Below are 23,502 nucleotides of genomic sequence, written 5' to 3'. Positions count from 1 at the left end.
CTGCCCATTTAAATGGGAACAGAAGGCTTTAAAATATCTGGGAGTATGGCTGACTCCTAAGACGGCTATGATCTTTGAGGCTAACTTTCCACCACTACTTCTTAAAATAGAAAGGGATCTGAAGCTTTGGAATGCAGGATGCTTTTCGTGGTTTGGAAGGGCTGCCATATTAAAAATGGTGATACTACCTAGGCTCCTGTACCTCCTGAGGGCACTGCCGGTCAGCCTACCTCAAAAATTCTATCGAAGATTACACACTTCTTCCCTAAACTTCCTCTGGGCACATAAAAGAGCTAGGATCAAATTCTCACTTATGACCAGACCCAATGAGGTCGGAGGAATGGGACTTCCAGACTACAAGAAGTATCATCAAGCAGCTCATCTTACAAGGGTGGTTGACTGGCACTGCCACGGAGGGGACAAGGACTGGGTCGAACTCGAAAAAAAACTTAGCTCCTATCCACTTTTGCTCTCCCCATGGAATCCTGGATTACAAAGACTCATTAAGTCTCAACAAGTCTCAACAAAATTCAATACAACATAACACACTAGCCATATGCAAAAAAACAGACAAAATTTGATACTGACTTCCCCGCTGAGTCCCCTTACCCCTTTAACTGATAACCTGGACTTTTTACCAGGTGTAAATAACAAACTACTCTGGAAACCTCTCACGGACAAGACTCTACAAGCAGGAGATTGTTTTCAGAACGGGAAATTTGAAGACTACCTGACTTTAAAGAAAGATAGTGAGCTACACAATTTGCCACTCTGGACTTATTTACGTAGTTATATGAACGATAAGTCCAGAAGAGGACACTTCTCAAGACAACTAACTGACTTGGAAAAGGTTTGCGAGGAAGGGGAACGGATGACAAAAACAACCTCTATCACATATAAATGGTTGCAAAACTCAACCATAGACTCAGATGACAGATTCAAAACACATTGGTCTCAGGTACTAGGCCACATGATTACTAACAGACAGTGGACAAAAGCTTGCACTCTAGCACACAAGTGCTCTATCAGCACAAAGACTCAGGAAACATCTTACAAATTACTCACGAACTGGTATATCACTCCGGCCAAATTGCACTCCTGGTACACACAGACTCCTGATGGAGATGTGGGAATGAAGGAGGCACGCTAATACACATCTGGTGGCAGTGTCCCAGCTTGACCAAATTTTGCCAACAGGTTAGAGACACTATTAAATTAATTACCGAAACTAAGATCGTATTAGATGCGGCGTGCTGCCTTCTCCACATCACCGCATTCCCATTAAAGAGATACAAACATTCGCTGACCAAACATCTGCAAAACGCGGCCAAAACTATGATTCCTGCCCTCTGGAGAACCACACGGACCCCGACCATCTCACAGTGGTTAACAAAAGTTTCCGAGATTTGTGAAATGGAAGATACTCTGGCACAGGCCTCAGATGGCGTGGACAGGTTTCATAAGACATGGACCCCATGGTTTGAATTTCGCTATTCCGACGCTTATAAAGACATAAGAAGAAGCGAAGCAAAGCCGTAACCTACCTTTTATTTGATACAGAACTCTTGATAACAAATGTACTTACAATATGTGTCCGATACCCCTCCTTGACCCTATTCTATCCTTCTTTCTTTTCATCACTTTATAATCTTTATCTTTTTTTTTTCTTTATAAATAAAAACATACTGGTATGGATTGATTTTGATCAAAATCTGATTGTGCCTATTTAGGTTCTAAGTAAAACATGGTTACAGATGTTATTTATGTATTACCGAGCTACGGAACCAATAACAGCAGTTAGATAGCCAAGAAATGTATGTAAAACGCTTATCTGATCTCAAGTTCAAAGGTTATATTACGTTATATAACATAATTGGATGCCTTATGCTTTAAACAGTGGATTTTTGACTGTAAGGTACGTTTCTGATGTAAGCTTGTACACTTTTCTATACTGTTATGAAACTTAATAAACTTTGAATGTTTAAAAAAAAAGTCCATAAATTGTATATATATAAAAAATAATAAAGTGCTCATGTGCAGACAAAGTGTCCTGCTGTGCTTCTAATCAACACGCTGAGTAGTCCATGCAATCACAAAAACAGCTTGGTAGGTGATCAAATGTGCCAAGGTGTCCTCCCTTCAGTGATCCCCTAGGTAGTAAACGCTCACCTTGGAGCATGCGACTTTGCAATTAAGCTCAGTCTAAACACGCATTTGAACCTCCTCTGGGCTCAGAAGGGAAAAAACTGCATCCAGGGCTCCTCAGTGAAAATACCTCAGTTTTATGCAAAAAATAAAAGCGCTTGATAGTGTAATAAAGCTTGAACAATTTATTGGACACAAGTAAAACAAACCCCAATGCAGGGTACTCACATTTAAAAAGTGCGTCTAGTGCACCACTCTATTGCCAGCAATAATCACTGAAATAAGATACCTGAAAGGTATGGGGGTGATGTGCGTCTCCTCCTAAAGCATGTTGACTGCTTCTTATGCTGTCCTGTTCCCTCCCCGATGCGTATTCGATACACGGAGTTACGTATCTACTTCAGGGGGAATAAAAATATTTGTTCAATAGAAAATCTGTGGTCAGACTTAAAGATTGCTGTTCACAAGCGCAAACCATCCAACTTGAAGGAACTGGAGCAGTTTTGCAAGGAGGAATGAGCAAAAATCCCAGTGGTAAGATGTGGCAAGCTCATAGAGACTTATCCAAAGCGACTTGGAGCTGTGATAGCCGCAAAAGGTGGCTCTACAAAGTATTGACTTTAGGGATTGGATGGTTATGCTATTGACTTTTTCTGTTATTTTTTCCTATTTGTTGTTTGCTTCACAATAAAAAAAAAATCTTCAAAGTTGTGGGCATGTTCTGTAAATTAAATGATGCAAATCCTCAAACAATCCATGTTAATTCCAGGTTGTGAGGCAACAAAACACAAAATATGCCAAGGGGGTGAATACTTTTGCAAGGCACTGTATATGGCATTAAACTTGCAGTAACGCAATGAAATATATGGTGTTAAACTTGGAGTAACGCAATGAAATATACAGTGTTAAACTTGCAGTAACGCAATGAAATATATGGTGTTAAACGTGGACTAACGCAATGAAATATACAGTGTTAAACTTGCAGTAACGCAATGAAATATATGGCGTTAAACTTGTAATAATGCACAGAACTATATGGCGTTAAACTTGCAATAATGCACAGAACTATATGGCGTTAAACTTGCAATAATGCACAGAACTATATGGTGTTAAACTTGCAGTAACGCAATTAAATTTATGTAGTTAAACTTGCAGTAACGCACAGCACTATATGGCGTTAAACTTGCAGTAACGCAATTAAATATATGCCGTTAAACTTGCAGTAATGCACAGAACTATATGGCGTTAAACTTGTGATAAATGGTCACTACACTCACACGGACTGAACTAGCCCTGCATTGACACTAATGTAAAGATGAATGGTCGCACTACACTCACAATGACTGAACTATCCCTACATTGACACTAATGTAAAGATGAATGGTCGCACTACACTCACACTGAACTATCCCTAGGTGCACACTAAACTGATATTCTACACTGACAATAGAATCAGAATAGAACACTATAGCACAGTGTCTAATAACACTGAACAGGGCCCTGTTCTATCTCTCTCCATGCCCTTATCGCACTACAAATGGCCGCTATGGAAAGAATACCTTTATAGTGTGGGGCGGGATTAAGAGCAATGAGCCATGATTGGATACAGTCATCATGACAGCAGTGTCCAATCATGGCTCTGACAGTGCTCTGTGCCCTGATTGGGTGAAAATTTCATTGCTTCAGCCAATCAGGGCTTTCAATGCACTGTGCAGCGGCACAGTGCATTGTGATCGTTCGGCGGACCGAGCAAACGGTCAAATGACCCTATAATTTGGTTGTACGGAGAACTTCCAAACAGCATGGTTTTCTTTAAAGTGTATGTCCTGATACTCAATTACGGTCTGATAAAACCATAGTCCCTGGGACAGCAAGCAGGGGGAAATCTCACTAACCAAGCCCTGCATTGCAGTAAAAACACAACAGGGATTCTAATCTTTCTGCACTCTGTCAAGCCAAAAGATGTTTTTATGTTTTTGATACTTATCTTATACCACACTCCCCTGGCACCTGTTGCTCTCCAGACCACTGGTCCTGCATTGTATGTAATGATGTTAGAGAGCTGTGACCAGCTTGGCAGTAAACTCAGGCTGTCTAGGGAGACTAGTTACATGAAGAGAAAGAAGCCTGCATGCACAAGGAATAATTTAAAGTGTTTGTTAAGCCACTATATACACTTTATACAGTTCTCTCTGTTTAATCATGTAAGGTGCCGCAGTGTCTGTGCTTTGTAAAAATAATGCAGTTATATACCTGATTTCAGACTGCAGTTTGGCACTCATGTGACCGCCTGGCTCTCTCCTCTCTCCGCCTGACAGATGCAGCAGACGGGGCCAAGAATCCCCTGCTGATGTCAGTCAGGAGGAGAGAGCCGGCCGGTCACGTGAGCGCCGAGCTGCTCTCTGAAATCAGCTTTATAGCTGCATTATTTTTATAAGGCACATACACAGGGGGAGCTTACATTATTTAACACAGAGGATAGTGTAAAAAATTAACTAATTTCAACAGCAGGAGGGGAGGGGCGGGCACGAACACAGGCAGCTGACAGGCAGGGAGGGAGGGGGGAGAGGAGCACAGAAGAGGACAGGAGAGAGCTGATGATGGAGGCATGTAATCTCCTCCCTGTAAACTGACCACGCTGTATCATGGCTGCTGAGTCCTGACACCGAGGTCAGTTTACAAGGGGGAGGACAGAAACTGTCAAGATCAGCCAGGCATTTCAGGTGATATGGGGGGCAAAATTACACAGCACAAGCACTGTGCTGTATAACATGTTTTAAAGAAAAAGGATCCTTTTTTAGGGTAACAAACACTTTAAGTTTTTATACTTGTTTCTTTCCCCACTAAACAAAACAGCATTTAACCCATGCAGTGTAGGAAGAGCCCACTGCATGGGTACATTTAAAAGCAGCCTAGAATTGGGCTTTAACTAAACAATCTTTTTTTCCCCCTTTAAATCAGCATTATCCTGCATGGCTCATCTCTTTTACAGATCACACATAAATTTTGATATTGTTGCTATACATAGTAATTTCCACTAGATGGCAAAAAGGTTAAACTTGTATAACGCAGGGAAAAAAATGCAGTAAGACATTTAAATCGTATATGTCTCAGGTTATATGCCCTGCTCTCTGAATTTTTTTTGCTGATTTAATGGAGTACATGGGAGGGAAAAAAATGAATGTTTATTTTAGCTGTACATATACGTGGTTTGATAAATAACACATTTTATAAAACATAGGCAATCCATGTGATCATTTCTTCCTTTACACTTTTTAAAATTGCTGTTCCACTTGAGGCCAAAAAAACATTATTTCTTGGAGAAAGAGGACAATCCCCAAAAGAAGTGGTAGTATTGTTCAACCTAGCTTGACGACATCACTCTAAAATGGCCCTATAATTGTTGCTCTTATGGAAGTTTCACCATTCAACACAGGAATTCCTGAAATAATCTGGTGTTGTAGAAAATACAGAGGCTGCAATTACTGATCCACTTCTAGTTGCCTTTTGTGTGCTACTCTATTGGCTTCAGCACAAGAATGCACATCAGAAATGCTGATGGTCAGGAGACTTTTTCTGCATACATGTCACAGGTTTCTGATGAAGAGTATTGATGCTGGAGGATGAGCCAGACAACCTGCATTTAAAGATGGGGAGGTCAACAATGGAAGCCCCCGCATTCCTCTCATGACAGGTTTCTTTTAAAGTGACCATGTCAGCAATTTTCAAATTCAAACAAACTATGCCCTGTATAAAGAATGTAAATCCTTAAAGTGATTTAAATGATCACCTTGTAAAACAACCCATTCAGTTTAAAATATAAATTAAATGCAAAACATTTGTATATAGATAAAAAAAATAATTAAAAATACCTTTTTTTCCTTTTTTTAAAAAATGATCACATTTCCTCTGTTCTCAGCTGCATAAGAGCTGGATGGAGGAGAAGCAGCAGCACACTGAGCTTCCCAGTGAATGACTGTGCAGCGGGGGTGATTCAGGACAAGTCTGATCATTGGAGGAGAGCATACGGAGTTCCCAGCATAGCTAGAGAACTGACCACAGTGTGCTCTCCTGCTTAGTGTGGTCAGTTTATAATTGGAAAGCCGAGGGACTGGCAGGAACACCAGGGATTTCACACAAAGGAAGCAAAACAAAGAGAACAGGATACTTTTTCATACAAGCACATGGTACAGCAGGCACACATCAGGAATATGAAGTTTTGGGGTAGCAAATGCTTTAAATCAAATGCCACCCACTCAACTGAACGTCACTCTGATCTAAAAGAATAGCTAGGCGATGTTTCATCTGAAGCTGACATTATGGGAGTATCAATTTCCATGTTTCCTCCAGCCAAACCTGCTTAGGAACCTCCTAAGCAGCCACTTCGTGGGAACCAGTCTACAAGAGAACCCTGCACCAGCATGCCAGAGAGAACACAATATCACTTATAGCAGGACCCCGCTGAGCTCTATAGCTATACTTAGTTTTAATTATTTCACAGCATTTGTTTAACTTTACTCTGGACTGCTGTGCTGACTGTTACATTATATCAACTTGTTTGGAAAGTTAAAGTGATTGTAAAGGTTAGTTATCCTTTCAGAATATCTGCGCATGCACGAGCTTCGATTGAGATTGAGGCTTGGTTGCACATGGGCAGTCCGGACAAGATGGCGGCAGGCGCGTTGGGTGCGCGATGACATCATCTTAAGGTGAAAGATTTAAATAGCTGTCAGACACAGCTATTCTCTGGGACACCTTGCAGGTTTAGGTAGCTGCTTCCCCAAGCACATATCTCTGGTGCTTAAAGGTAAGAGGCTATGCTGCACTGCCTTACTTTGTTGTGGTTTACTGTTAAATCATTTTTTGCTCTTCTTATATGCCTTGATTGATTGCTTTCAGTTTGTGCCCTTTTCTGCCATAGATGTGTCATCACCCCCCAGTAGCCAACCCTTACGCTGCAGGTAGGATGGAATTATTTTTCCCTCTGCCTGTTTGGGTTTATTATTCAGGAGCATGTTAACTCTTTCTTTCCCCTCAGCCCTTCTAGGTCTGAACACCGGCTTTCAGCACATGAAGATAATGTTAATTCTAGATCACAATATCGTCATTCAACGTCAAGTTCTAGACGTCCTAGTTCATCTTCTAGACATCATAGAGAAGAGCCCAAATCCATGTCTGGGCGTCATTCTCACTGCCATTCCAGCCACTCTGAAAGGAAAGCTTGCTGGGGATGTATAGCTCAGGTCCCAGAGGGTAAATCCCTCTGTGAGTTATGCTATTCTCGAGCTGTAAAGGAAAGAAGAGCTGGAGACCAGAAAGTGGAAGCTCTGGTCAGAGAAGTGGTTCAGGAATCTCTAAACAGAACAGATTCCGACCGTACAACCAACCCTTCTGGTGCTCCAGCACTAGTTCCTGGTGGGGTTGACCCTGGGACTCTGGGTCCCTCTAGACATAGTCTCTCTTTAAGTGGATCCTCAGACAGCCAGGCAGAGGTGGATGAGCCTGGCGCAGGTTTTGATTTTTCCCTGGTTCCACAGGTGGTCAAAGCGGTTAAAGACACATTAAGATGGGAAGAGCCAGTAGAAGCACCCTCTAAACAAAGGAAATACTTCAAGCATCTCAAGAAGGAACACCCAAACTTCCCCTTTATGGGTGAACTTGGCAAAATTATTTCAGATGAATGGGGTAAAGTTGAGAGAAAAATCTCCCTACTTTCCAAAATAGCAAAAATGTACCCATTCAAGAGTGAGGAGGTAAAGCATCTGGAGTCGGCTCCACTCATTGATGCAGCTCTGATGAGGTTGGTGAGACATGTCACACTCCCTCTGGAAGATACTGGTGCTTTCAAGGATGGCTTAGAGAGGAAGATCGACACTGACCTCAAGCGCATTTATGTTCTGACAGGTATGGCTTGTAAACCAGCCCTGGCTCTTGCAGCCTTGTCCAAAGCTATGGAGGCCTGGACGGATGATGTGGATGCAGCTTTAGGAAGCGTCTTTGAAGAGTTGGTCAAGAGCTCACCAGTACACGAGCTGAAGCTGGTGTCAGTCTTTCTGGGGGAAGCATCCCTTATTATTATTATTATATTATTCGCCTAGTGGCATGTGTCATGCTCTCTTCGGTCACAGCTAAGCACGCCTTGTGGCTGTGCCCGTGGGTAGCAGATGCTGCCTCTAAGCAGGCATTGTGTAGAATTCCCTTTTTAGTGCTCCTCCCTCTTTGGGAATAAGCTTGACTCTGCCATTACCCATGCCACGGGGGGGGGGGTAAATCAGGGTTCTTACCCCAGGATCGTCACCTCTTGGGTCAGAGAAGGATGAACTGGAAGAGAAATCAACCTTCCGGCCAGATATCCTCAAAGACAGCCTCTTCTAGGGGACGTGAAGCTTCCAAGTCCTTTTGATATAGGACCTGTCCAAGCAGAGCAAGTTGGGGCCCGTTTACTCCTTTTTCAGTATGTCTGGGCAGCCTCGATCAGGGATTACTGGACCACCAAAACGGTCTCCTCAAGTCTTACTTGGGTATTCAGCAGTCCACCCACACTCCGGTTTGTACCCACAGTCCTACCTCACTTGGAAGAGAAGAAACAAGTTCTTCTATCATATACAGACTCTCTGGTGGCTCAAGGCGCTGCTATTCCGGTACCAACCGAGGAAAGATTTCAAGGGGTTTACTCCCCCCTTTTCATGGTCCTCAAAAAGAATGGCTCCTGGAGGCCAGTCATAGATTTGACCCACCTGGATTCCTTCATCAAGAAGGAGAAATTCAAGATGGAAACGATGCTAACAATACTTCAGGCAATACAACCAGGTGACTGGCTTGTGTCCATAGACCTGAAAGATGCCTATTTCCATGTCCCAATAGCGAGGGAGTTTCAGAAGTATCTTCGGTTTGCAGTGAACCAAATCCATCTTCAATTTACATGTCTCCCGTTCAGGCTTACAACATCGCCTCGGGTATTTTCGAAGCTCTTACTGGCTGTTGTGGCACTAATCAGGGTCAGAGGTATCCGGTTGCATCACTATCTGGATGATCTACTTTTACTTTCTCAAGACAGGGAGCAGCTGTTAATACATAGATCTCAGGTCATCTCCACTCTGACTGAGTTCGGTTGGCTATTGAACAGGGAAAAGAGACATCTAGAGCCAACACAGCCTCTTATTTTCCTCGGGGCTCAATTCAACACGCTGAAGAGCACCATCTCCTTGCCTCTGGAGAAAATTCCGGTGATCCGGGACAGAATTCCTCTCACAATGTCATTATCTCTTCTCAGAGCCTCACAATGTCTCAAGATAGTCGGCACCATGGTGGCCACAGCCCTCATGGTGAAATGAGCATAATGGAAGATGCGGCTCTTTCAGAAGGGTTTCCTCCAACAGTGGGATCCGGGGTCTCAAGACCATTTATCCAGGAAAAACCCCTTCCATGCGGGAGAGTCTTCCCTGGTGGCTGCAGCGGAAAAATCTCCTCAATTGCTATTCCATAGCACCCGTCTCCTGGATCACGGTGACAACGGATGCCAGCAACAGAGGCTGGGGCGCTCTCTGTCTGACGGAGGTAGCTCAAGGCAAATGGCATTTCCCATCCCGAGGGGTAGTGTTAGATGTTCTGGAACTCCAAGCAGCCTTCTGTGCTCTACAAGCATTTCTCCACTTGACATCGGGAGCCTCAGTTCTCCTAAGACTGGACAACACAACAGCAGTCTCATATATCAAGAAACAGGGAGGTAACCACAGTCTCTCCTTACTGAGGGAAGTAGACCCGATCATCTCCTGGACACAGGCGAACTTGGCAAATCTGACAGCTGTTTATCTCCCCTGAATTCAGAACGTCCAGGCAAACTTTCTTTCATGGGTTTCCCTGGACAACAACAAATGATCTCTCTACACCAAGATCTTCAACTGGGTCCTGTCTCTGGGAATCATGCCAGAGTTAGACCTGTTTGCCTCCCTGTGCAACTTCAAACTGAAGAGGTATTACACGAGATGTCGTTGTCCACCGGCCTTCAGAGTGGATGCTCTGACAGACCAGTGGAGATTCCACAGGGCCTATGCTTTTCCCCCAGTTCCTGTCATTCTCCAATTTCTATCGAGGCTCAGGTGGGAAGAAGCCGAAGTAGTGGCAATAGTCCCGTATTGGCCCAACAGACCATGGTTTCCTCTGCGGATGCAGCTCATCTTCCAGGATCCAGTTCCTCTCCCTTCCAGACCAGATCTCCTGTCGCAGGGAACGACTCTTCACCCATGCCCAACCCATCTGTATCTGATGGCTTGGTTTTTGAGAGGGGAAGGCTGGAAGCCCTAGGATGTCCAAGTAGGGCTATTGCTACATTGCTGAACGCCAGAAGAGCAAGTACCAACAAAGTTTACCAAAGGATTTGGTCGAAATTTGCAGATTATGTTTCCACCACTGATGGTTCCTGTAATGATCCAAAGATACAGGATATCCTAGGCTTTCTACAAACAGGCCTGGATCTGCCCTTATCAGTCAGTTCTTTATGGGTTAAAGTTTCTGCAATTTCTGCCTTCACAGGTGTATCCTGGGCCAGACACCCTCTTACTAGGCAGTTTTTCAGAGAAGCAATAAGGCTCAGACCCCAAAGAAAGCCGAGATTTTCCAAGTGGGACCTTTCTCTCAAAGTTGCCTTTCTAGTGGCCATAACATCGGCTAAGAGGGTCTCCGAAATTGGTTCTTTAGGATTCAAGGAACCATTCCTAACTTTCTTTCCTGATCGAGTGGTCTTGATTCCTATGTTAGGATCAAATCCCAAAGTAACATCTGCCTTCCACGAGAATTAGGAGATTGTTCTTCCTACATACAGGTCTACTGAGGACTCTAGTATTCACCCTCTAGATGTTGGAGACGTTTTGAAACAATATTTAGAAGCCACAGCTTCTTTTCGCCAGTCTAAACATATGTTCATTTTCTTCCATGGAAAAAAACCAAGGTATTGCATGCTTCTTCTAGAACCATTGCAGCGTAGATTGTTCAGGCCATTCAGTGGGCTTATAATTCTAAGGGTTTGGCTCCTCCGGAGGCAGTGACCGCTCATTCTACCAGGAGAGTTTCTACATCATGGGCGGCCTCCCGACATGTCGCCCCGGAAGTAATTTGCAAAGCGGCCTCATGGTCATCAATTAACATGTTCATGACACACTACTGCGTAGAACTGGCCTCCTTTTCTTCCGTTAATTTTGGTCTACATATTTTGTCTGTTGATGGTACCTGTGACAGACCTAGCCGGGACAGAGACTTTTGAAGGGGACAGAATGCTAGCCTCTTGCCGACCAATTATGGGCCCTGGCATTTGGGGGAACAGTGCTCGTTGTGAGCTGTATGCCTGGGGACCCTGGAGGTGGTGTTACTTTAGATTCAGGTCCATGTCCCCCAAGACACACAGATTCTGGGGACCCTGGATATGCCATTGTGACGGAAGTCACTAATAGGGGCACAAGGTAAATGAGAACCCCACTATGATCTGTGCTAGTCAGACTCAATGCTGTATATATGTATATATAATGTGTGCTGTCTCATTATATTGTGTACTATTTGCTGTGATGGTTGGGGTGTGACTGTATTCTATTGTCTATTGTGGCTGTCTGCCTCAACTATTATGGGATGTCTAAGTGTCTTGCTGTGAGGAAAGAGGTAGGGGGGATTCCTCCAGCAGACCCCCTGTTAAGACTGTTTACTGATGAGAAGTTAAACACACCTGACCTGTGTGTCCATTGTCATTGGCCAGTTTAACCCGCCCTGTTTTCCAAGGGAGGGGGGAAGTGTTTTGAAGTGAGATCTGTATAACATGTTTTTTGAATAAAGATTCATTCCTGTTTGAACCTCAAGACAGAGCCACGTCTCGTATTGGGGGAGAATTATTAGTATGGGTTCCTTGTTCGGCTGATTGAAGTGTTCGGTAGCTGCCTTTGTGTTTGGGTATGGAATGTTCTAAACGACTTTAACCCCTTTCATACTCGGGGTGTTGTTACAGTGCCAATTAAAACTTTTTTTCTTTGACCAGCAATTGCCCACCCGCGTGTGTATGGCTAGTTATTTCCCATACATAGGCTGCGATGGAGTCTATCAGGAAAACTGAAAATTTCCTATCAAATACTTATTGTAATTTTCCTTTCCTGATGGACTCCATGGCAGCAGGAGTTCCCCCCTATTTGCTGGAGTAGGCTAAGTTACGGAACACGGTCTCTGACTACAAGCAAAGATTTATGGGAGTGGGGTCCTATGAGGTAGGAGAGGCGGGATTAACCCATACGTAGGCTGCCATGGAGTCCATCAGGAAAGGAACCTTACGGTAAGTATTTGATAGGAAATTTTCAGTTTTTTGTGGTGCTACTACTTTTGACAATGGTGGTGAAGAAACTAGGATACATTGGGAGATTGGGGGGTACACAGGGCTTCTTTGTACTTTGTACTGCTTCCCACTAAACACCAATGCTTTTAAAGGATATGGGATCCACTGACCCCCAATGGTTTTAAAGGGGGTAGAGACCTTCACTGAGCACCCCATGATAAAAGGGAAGTGCATGGCTAATAAGGATGAGCCGAAAAAAGTCATTTAAAACTGATTGTGGCTGTAATGAATTGTAATGAATAGGGTCTCGGCAATATAGATAAAACTCATTGAAAAAAACGGCATGGGTTCCCCCCCAGTCCACTACCAGGCCCTTTGGGTCTGGTATGAATATTAAGGGGAACCCTGAACCAAGAATTAAAAAAAAATTGCATGGGGGTCTCCCAAAATCCATACCAGGCCCTTATCCAAGCATGCAACCTGGCAGGCCACAGGAAAAGAAGGGGGGACGAGAGAGCACCCCCCTCCTAAACCGTACCAGGACACATGCCCTCAACATGGGGAGGGTGCTTTGGAGTAGCCCCCCAAAGCACCTTTTCACCATGTTGATGGGGACAAGGGCCTTATCCCCACAACCCTTGCCTGGTGGTTGTGGGGGTATGCAGGTGGGGGGCTTATCGGAATCTGGAAGCCCCCTTTAACAAGGGGACCCCCAGATCCCAGCCCCCCTATGTGAATTGGTAAGGGGTACATTGTACCCCTACCATTTCACAAAAGAAAGTGTCAAAAATAGTAAAAAAGACAGGAGACACTTAGGCACAAGTCCTTTATTAAAAAATAAAAATGTCCAGCGATGCCCATTCATCTTCTATCACGCCGCAGACGAGCCAAAAAAAGAAAATAAACTGCAACAGCTCTGCCTCCATGGGAGGCTGCCGCCGAGTCACGCTTCTTCTTGGTGACAGCTCTTATATAGCTGAGTGCGAGGCCACCCGGTGACGTAGACGGGTGACTCCGCCTTCCTTTGATGTCACGAGGTGTCGGGGGGGTGGGGTCACCCGTTTACATCACCAGGTGGCCCCACCCTTAGCTAAATAAGAGCTGTTACCAAGAAGTAGTGTCATTCGGTGGGAACCTCCCATGGAGGCGGAGCTGTTGCGTTTTTTTATTCTTTTTCTCGGCTCGTCGGCACCGTGATAGAAGATGAATGGACATCGCAAGACATTTTTATTTTTTTACCTTTCAATAAAGGACTTGTCCCTAAGTGTCTCTTGTCTTTTTTACTATTTTTGGCGCTTTCTTTTGTGAAATGGTACCCCTTACCAATTCACATGGGGGGGCCGGGATCTGGGGGTCCCCTTGTTAAAGGGGCCTGCCAGGTTGCGTGCTCGAATAAGGGTCTGGTATGGATTTTGGGGGGACCCCTACGCCATTTTTTAAAAATTTTGGTGCAGGGTTCCCCTTGATTTCCCCTTGATTTCCATACCAGACCTGAACGGCCTGGTATGGATTTTGGGGGAGACCCCCACGCAATTTTTTTAAAATTTTTGGTTCGGGGTTCTCCTTAACCACTTAACAACCGGCCCATAGCCAAGTGACGGCTACAGGGCGGTTGTTTAACTCTGGGAGGACGTCCAGGGACGTCCTCCCAGAATTCTGCTCTCGCGCGCCCCCTAGGGCGCGCACTCGAGAGCATCCATGACCGCCGGGTCCAGAGGACCCGGCGCATCACAGATCCCGGTAAATGGCCGCTGATCGCGGCCGTTTACCATGTGATCGCTCCGCTCCTCTCCTCCCCTCTGTGTACCGATCGGTACACTGTGAGCGGAGAGGGGGCTGGATGGATGGCTGCAGCGTTGTGGGCTGCATGTGTAGTGCCCACAGCGCTGCACAGAGACATCCAGCCATCCATCCATCCATGCTCAGCCATCCCCACTACTCTGCATGCCCTGCAATGCCCTCTGCAATGCCCCACAGTACTCTGGTATGCCCCACAATACCCCTACGAAACTCTGCCATACCCTGCATTACCCCTGCAATACTCTGCCATACCCTGCAATACCCCTGCAATACTCTGCCATACCCTGCAATACCCCGCAATACTCTGCCATACCCTGCAATACCCCGCCATACTCCGCAATACCCCGCTATACTCCGCAATACCCCGCCATACCCTGGAATAGCCCACAATACTCTGCCATACCCTGGAATACCCCGCAATACTCTGCCATACCCTGGAATACCCCGCAATACTCTGCCATACCCTGGAATACCCCGCAATACTCTGCCATACCCTGGAGTACCCCGCAATACTCTGCCATACCCTGGAATACCCCGCAATACTCTGCCATACCCTGGAATACCCCACAATACTCTGACATACCCTGGAATACCCCGCAATACTCTGCCATACCCTGGAATACCCCGCAATACTCTGCCATACCCTGGAATACCCCGCAATACTCTGCCATACCCCGCAATACTCTGCCATACCCTGCAATACCCTGAAATACCCCGCAATACTCTGCCATACCCCGCAATACCCCGCAATATCCAGCAATACTCTGCCATACCCCGCAATACCCAGCCATACTCAGTGATACCCAGCCATACTCTGCAATACTCAGTGATACTTAGCCATACTCTGCAATACTCAGTGATACCCAGCCATACTCTGCAATACTCAGTGATACCCAGCCATACTCTGCCATACTCTGCCATACCCAGCCATGCTCTGCAATACCCCGCAAAAATCTGCAATACTCTGCCATAACCCGCACTACACTGCAATACCCCGCAATACCCAGCCATACTCTGCAATACTCGGTGATACCCAGCCATACTCTACCATACCCAGCCATACTCTGCCATACCCAGTCATACTCTGCCATACCCAGTCATACTCTGCCATACCCAGTCATACTCTGCCATACCCAGTCATACTCGGCGATACTCTGAAATACCCAGCCATGCTCAGCCATACTCGGCCATGCTCAGCCATACCTGGCCATGCTCAGCCATACCCAGCCTCTGTATGTGGCCAGGCTGTGGAAGTCTCACACATGTGGTATCGCCGTACTCAGGAGGAGTAGGAGAATCTATTCTGGGGTGTCATTTTTGATATGTACATGCTATGTGTTAGAAATATTGTATAAATGGACAACTTTGTGTTAAAAAAAAAAGCATTTTAACCACTTCCGGCCTTCCGTCATACGACATCCTTGACTTTGTGCGGGGATATCTGAATGATGGGTGCAGCTACAGGCATCATTCAGATATCATCTTTTTCAGCTGGCGATTCCCTACACCATAAGAACGATCATAGCGGCTGTTACACTGCTTGATCGTTCTTACGGGAGGCGAGAGGGGACGTCCCCCCCTCCCGCCGCCCTCCGGTGCTTCTACCGACTCACCGCTACGATCGAAGCCAGGATCTTTTTTTTTTTTTTTTTTTTTAATTTCAGGCACAGCCTAGAGGTGAGATTTGGGGTCTTATTGACCCCATATCTCACTGTAAAGAGGACCTGTCATGCCATATTCCTATTACAAGGGATGTTTACATTCCTTGTAATAGGAATAAAAGTGATCAAAAAAATTTTTTTTGGGAAAAAAGTGTCAAACTAAAATAAATAAAGTAAAATGAACAATAAAAAAAAATAAAAAATTTTTAAAGCGCCCCTGTCCGTGTGCTCGCATGCAGAAGCGAACGCATACATAAGTCCCGCCCACATATGAAAACGGTGTTCAAACCACACATGTGAGGTATCGCTGCGATCGGTAGAGCCAGAGCAATAATTTTGGCCCTAGACCTCCTCTGTAACTCAAAATTTGTAACCAGTAAAAAATTTTAAAGCGTCGCCTATGGGGATTTTTAAGTGGCGAAGTTTGGAGCCATTCCACAAGCGTGTGCAATTTTGAAAGGTGACATGTTAGGTATCTATTTATTTGGCGTAACTTCATCTTTCATATTATGCAAAAACATTGGGCTAACCTTACTGTTTTGTTTTTTTTTTAAAGCAAAAAACATTTTTTTTTCCAAAAAAAACGCGTTCGAAAAATTGCTGCGCAAATATCGTGCGAGATAAAAAGTTGCAATGACCGCTATTGTATTCTCTAGGGTCTTTGCTAAAAAAACATATATAATGTTTTGGGGTTCTATGTAATTTTCTAGCAAATAAATGATGATTTTTACATGTAGGAGAGAAATGTCAGAATTGGCATGGGTGCTCCAGAATGCCTGAAGGTGCTCCCCTGCATGTTGGGCCTCTGTATGTGGCCACGCTGTGTAAAAGTCTCACACATGGTATCGCCATACTGAGGAGTAATAGCAGAATGTGTTTTGGGATGTAATTTGTGGTATGCATATGCTGTGTGTGAGAAATAACCTGCTAATATGACAATTTTGTGAAGAAAAAAAAAGGAAAAAAAAAACTTGATTTTGCAAAGAATTGTGGGAAAAAATGACAACTTCAAAAAACTCACCATGCATCTTTCTAAATACATTGGAATGTCTTCTTTCCAAAAAGGGGTCATTTGGGGGGTATTTGTACTTTTCTGACATGTTAGGGTCTCAAGAAATGAGATAGGCCGTCAGTACTTCAGGTGTGATCAATTTTCAGATATTGGCACCATAGCTTGTGGACGCTATAACTTTCACAAAGACCAAATAATATACACTAATTTGGGTTATTTTTACCAAAGATATGTAGCGGTATAAATTTTGGCCAAAATATATGAAGAAAAATTACTAATTTTCAAAATTTTATAACAGAAACGAAGAAAAATTAATTTTTTTACAGATTTTTCGGTCTTTTTTCTTTTATAGCGCAAAAAATAAAGAACCCAGCGGTGATTAAATACCACCAAAAGAAAGCTCTATTTGTGTGAAAAAAAGGACAAAAAATTCATATAGATACAGTGTTGCATGACTGAGTAATTGTCATTCAAAATGTGAGAGCACCAAAAGCTGAAAATTGGTCTGGTTATTAAGGGGGTTTAAGTGCCCAGTGGTCAAGTGGTTAATATTCATAACAGACCCAAAGGGTCTAGTAATGGACAGGGGGGAACCCATGCCGTTTTTATTAAAAGATTTTTATCTATATTGCCAAGACCCGACAATTCATTACATCCTCGGTCAGTTTTAAATGTCATTTTGCTGTGGTATTGTTCTAAACACTGGAAAACTGCACCAATTTACAGGCATACTATAGACACCCCCCAAGCACGATATTTAAAGGAATATTTCATTTTTATTGTTTCACTTTAAGCATTATTAAAATCACTGCTCCCGCAAAAAAGATCAGTTTTTAAAACTTTTTTTTGCATTGATACATGTTCCCTGGGGCAGGACCCAGGTCCCAAAACACTTTTTATGACAATAACGTGCATATAAGCCTTTAAAATTAGCACTTTTGATTTTTCATGTTAGTGTCCCATAGACTTTAACGGTGTTCCGCGGCTTTCGAATTTGCCACGAACACCGCATATTGTTCAGTGTTTGCCTGAACGTCCAAACAACCAAAGTTCAGCCCGAACTTATGCTAGGGCTGAACTGTTCGCCCATACCTAATGGCTAATCCACTGGCCACCAATGCATGTAGAAGGAGGATAGGGACTTTCAGGGCCAATTCACAGCAGGGTGGTCTGCAGGGTAGCCTGCTTTGCATTTAATGTATCTTAACGTGCATTGCGGTAAAGTGTATTTCTCCTTTTGAGAAAACACCACTATACAGTATGTCTTTTATGTGTTCCTATTTTCAACCTAACTAACTATGTAACTATTTACATAGCATACCTAAAAAAAAAATTAAAAAATATTTCTTACCTTTTAGATGTCTCTTAGGAGAAGGTGTCATCTCTGACTGCAGACTTTTTTCCAGAAGGTCACTGGGATCTGTCCCAATAGAAAGGCCAGTCACTTGATAATAGGGAAGTCCAACTTCTAAATGTCTAACCCTTTGTTAGAACATGCTGTGTTCCAATTTAATTTACAAATGATGAGATACCAGTGACCACCTGAAGAGTATGAACTGGATATGTATAGTGGACAACAAGTACAGTATTTGTAGTATTTGACTTGCTGCTAATCTTCAAATATCAACAAACAAATAATAATAGCACACATAATAACAAAACAAAAAAAAAGTGTAAATCAAACAAAATAACATGAAACAGTAGTCTGTATCTTGTGCAATACTAAGTAAATAAATAAAGCCACCGATGCTTCAGAGTCACCACCTGTTTAACCCTTTTGCTGCCAGAGCCATTTTTGCATTTTTTTTTGCACGCATTTAAAAATAATTTTAGGGCCGGAAGATTAGTTAAAATCCCTAAAAATATATTTCCTGGTGCATCATGGCAGCATACATATGGGTTGTGACTCCGCCCCCACAACCTGATAGGACTGGTTAACTATAAATCAAAGACAGACCCGGCTCACAGCATTCTCCTTTTTTTCCTCACCTGATCAAGACTGGAGTCACGAGGTATCCCTTACCGCTTGTCGCCCCAGCCAGGTTCAGCCTCTCCTGGATGGAAGTCCTTCCTGTACAGCCTCTAAACGAAGCTATATGGTTGGAGCCCCATTCTGGTGGTCTGGGGGGCATATTTCAGCCTCTCCTGGGCAGAAGTCCTTCCTGTACAGCCTCTAAATGAGCTAGATGGTTGGAGCCCCATTCTGGTGGTGCAGGCTTCTCAAAGAAAGCTTTAAACAAGCTTTGACGTAAGTGACAGCGTTTCCTTTTGCTTTCCATATGCTTTTTACTTCTTTTCTCTGTGTTATGGGCGTTTGCCATTTCCAAGATGGCTGCAGCAGTGCAAGTACACTCTGAGCATGAGAGGCAGGAAGTGATGCGGCCTCTGTTTCCTGGTTAGAGCTTTTCCAGGATGGTGATCTGATCATGCTCAAGCACTGATATTATCGCTAATGGCAAATGTGAGTTCTAAATGGTTTTATGGCATTTTTGGGCAACAAATGGTGGAGCTCTCTACTCATGCATGCTGGATGCTTATGTGGTCATTGTTTGCAGGAATGTTTTCCCTTTTTATGGCATTCACCTGTGTTTTTCCTATCTCCTTCTCAGTGTTGCTCTAGGATCATTATGCTATTTATGGCCTTCACCTGGGCTCTTCCTATCCCCTTTTCTATGCTTTCTCTGGGATCACTGTGTGGGCTCAGTTTCCACTAGTGCGACTTGTCACTGCAAAGTCGCATGACAAGCCGTACCCCATGATTTCCAATGAGTACCGTTCATATCTGTATTCATAGACCTTGGGAATACACAGGCATTGCTTCAAGTCGCATCAAATTGCAGCAAAATCTTGCGACTTTCAGGTCGCAATAGTGGAGACTTAGCTTATGCTGTTTTTCATTTCAGTCTGCTGCTTTGCTCTGTTTCTATGGGAAACGCTGTCCAGCCAGACCACCCATTGCTTTTAAGGTATAGGGATTAGGTAAGTAGTGAAGATTGAGAAAAAGAGAGCCAACATCTATAGTCCTAAAAGGACTACAAGATGGAGGGAGCCTTCTGACAGTCAAGACAAAGTCACCATCTAAGAACAGACATCGAGGTAATGTTGAATAAACTCGTCAACTCACCCCTCATTATCAATGCTCCCCGTTTACAAACATCACAAGTTACCAGCCCTAATAGTCGCTGCATTTGTGATGGAAGGTCATTTGCCTGCCAAGCTAGTATGTCAAATCTGCCTGGAGCAAGCACTATACAGCCCTGCAAGGACCTCAAGGTGAAGAGACCCTGCTAAAAGCCAGAACAGCCACCGTTCAAAGCGCAGACATACAGGCAACATTGATCAATGTCATCTTCTCACCTCTCATTTTGTTTGCTCCCCGTTTACGAACACCACAGATTACCAGCCCTAATGGTTGCTGCATTCGTGGTGGAAAGTCATTGCTTGACAAGCTACAGTGCATAAATTGCCTAGCACTTCCAACCAGAACCAGTAGGTGGTGTCCAAATAGGAAAGCTTGCACAAGCTTTGAAGATTTCCTAATAGAGACTTTTTTTGCAAGGACCGCTAAGGACCCAATTGCCTGGGTTGAAGTAGAGGAAACTCTCCACAAGGTTAGAAAGTACTAATTTCCTTCACTGAACAACTGGATGAGTTAATCCAGGAAGAATTGAAGGGGTCAGAGAAAAATGCCCTTATAAACAGGCTGTCAAAACTGTATACCCTGAAAAAGCTAAAGGTCAACCTGCTGCAGTCTTCTCCGATGATGGATGCATCATGAATGTAGCTGGCAAGACATGGCACATTCAAGGAGGCTCTAGTCCGAAAATTAGATCTAGATCTGAAGTGCTACTTCATACTGTAGCATCTGCAGGTGCTGGCACACCAGCAATAACCAGCTCATGCACTGAATGAGTCTTAATGGGAGTGGTTTCATAATTGTCAACCAGCTGCTGTACCTGCAGGACTCTGAGGAAAGTGGCAGGGTCTGCATTCCTTTAGACGTGATTCCCTTTTGGGAGTATCTTATCAAAAATGAAATTTTTATTGTGGTGGATGCCAAGGAATCTGACTTTTATCTTGGTGCAGACTTCTGCGAAATTATGTTTAGTGGGTAGTTATGTACACATTCTGTGTGCAGAGCACCTCCAGATGGTCATGTTTAGTTGCAATTTACAGAAAACTGCAGCCCAAAAAAAAAAAAAAAAGTGGTGTAACCCTTTAAATAAGCCCGTCTTGAAGAAGTGAAGAGACAAGGTGGTAACAGCTTTGTAAGAGCTGAAATTGGTGGCATACTCCTGTGGTGGATGTGTCAGACATTGATGTTTTTCAAGAGCGGTGTTCCCCGCGGTCATGGCAAGGAGTGCATTATGGCTGAAGCCATGGTTTGTGGACTCAAGGGTGACCATTAGCAGGTCAGGGCGAATATCATCTGACAAAAAAACAGAAAATTCAAAGGTCCAGCATACAGGTGGCGACTCCCAAGTAGACACCAGGAGGCAAGATCCTACAGACCGGGAAAAAGATTAGTAAACGAACCGGAGAAGTACCCAATCTTCATTATTGAAGCCTTAAAGCTCTAAGGCTCCTGTCTTAGGAGAACAGTGGAAGTCCCTTTTTAAGGGTGCACTAATCCAGGAGGTGCCTGTGCAAAGCTTTATGCACACACCTGGAGGGAAAACCTTCAGGATTAGTGGGCCATATCAGCTATATTGGCGTGACATTGGCGGAAGTTTAAGGGAGGTCCGCTTTTCTGGTACAATAATTTTTTATTGAAAAAGTATAACATGACAAACTCACCCATGCAGGGGCATAATTCAGTGAGCATACCGATCATATAACATTGGCAGGTGGGAAGTCCACCTTTCAATCTCTTCCAGTCAGCCAGGCTACCAGAGTTGATGGGAAAGTAAAAAATTCTGTTCCCGTTTGTAGCTGGATAGAAAAAAAAAAAAGCAAAAATAAAAAATGAAAACCAGGTAATCTGTGCCCAGTGCTAAAGTTTAAAAAAAAAAAATTGACAAGCCGCACAGGAAGTTAGAGTCATGCAAGATGGAAAACCTCCAATCAATTATAATATTCATAAATCTGGGAGACTGGATTCTCCTGTAGGTTTATCAGACACCTACTTGTCCCAATTTATCCTCAAGGGAATTTCCATCCTCTGATAGAGAAAGCCAAAGGTACTTTGGGAGTGAAGTCTCTTCCAGCAGAACAGTGCCAGAATATCCTTGGCTCTTCGTAACTGACCAATTATTTTCAGATGGGACATTATCACATCAGACCCCAGCTAGAAAGGTTGGGGGACTCATTTCAAAGACCAGGCTGCTTAAGGTCATGGGATGTTAAGCTTATGAGGAATAGTATTGAATTTCTTGAACCAAGTAGTGTTCCAAGCACTTCTGTCATTCACTCCTTTTAGCAAGAGGAGCAAGATTTGTACTGTGCCTAGGCAGCAGTGGAAGGGTAGAATTCTTAGGCTGTCAGTGGAGCTTCCTGTATCAATAATTGCAAATGTACCATTTTGGCTTAGGAGGTTCTAGTGTCTCTCTCTCTCACTCTTAAGCATTGAATCACCACTGCCCCTTCCAGTGATGACAGATTCGCTCTCTCATGGACAGTTTTGCCATCCAGCTCCAAGAGACTACTTTTGACGGCATGGAAGTTGAGGCAGTGGCTACCAAGTCAAGTATGCTCAGTGCAGGTAGTGCCTACCTTGTGTCAAACCAGAGAGGTCTTCATGAAGATTTACCCAAGAATATGGGAAAATGATGCAGATCTCACACAGCAAAAGCCTGGAGTCCATTATCACCTAAACCAGCCAAGGTTCCACAGTTCTTACAACTGGGGCTGAACAGGGGCCTATGTTCAAATATGTTTAAAGTTTGAAGTTCACCTTTGTCTACACTTGCAGGGGTTTAAGGAGTCCTTAACCCTAATTGATACAATTCTTAAAAGGCTTGCATGAAGTTAAAGGCCTCCAAGGAAACCATTGTTCCCTTTGTGGAACTTGCTTATGGTCCCCATTTCTATTAAAGACTCATTTCTATCCTACAGAATGACTACACTCTGCAAACCCTAAAGGCCGTGTTTCTGGTTGTTACAACCTCTGTGAAGAAGGATGTCAGAACTACAGGCTTTGCACTCAAGGAGCCTCACTTAACATTATACACGGACAGAACAGAATAGTCCTAAAACTCCAGACTGCTTTTATCCATGGGGTGTCTTTCTCCTTCCAATTTAACCAGGAAGTCAATTTCCCGTCTTTCTGGGTTGAGTGGGAACCACATCCCCTGTTTGTTGAGCTAACGCTGGTGACCTGCTTGGCAGCTACCCTTTCATTCAGGAAAGCTAAAATATGTACTTGGTTCCAGCATGGCTTAAGGAAGGGTCAGTCAGCATCAACACGTTCAGTCACCTCCTAGATTGTTCAAACAATTAAAAGAGCCTATTCTTCAAGGACTTCCTTTTTTGGAGGTCTTAAGAGCACATTTAACTAGGGCAGTGCCAGCTCTGTGGACAGCTCAGCGCTGAGTGTCTCCTGAGGTTATTTGCAAGTCAGCAATATAGTCCTCCCAGGA

Source organism: Aquarana catesbeiana, linkage group LG05, assembly GCF_042186555.1.
Source record: "Aquarana catesbeiana isolate 2022-GZ linkage group LG05, ASM4218655v1, whole genome shotgun sequence".
Classification (NCBI taxonomy): Eukaryota; Metazoa; Chordata; class Amphibia; order Anura; family Ranidae; genus Aquarana; species Aquarana catesbeiana.
This window is presented reverse-complemented; position numbering follows the sequence as displayed.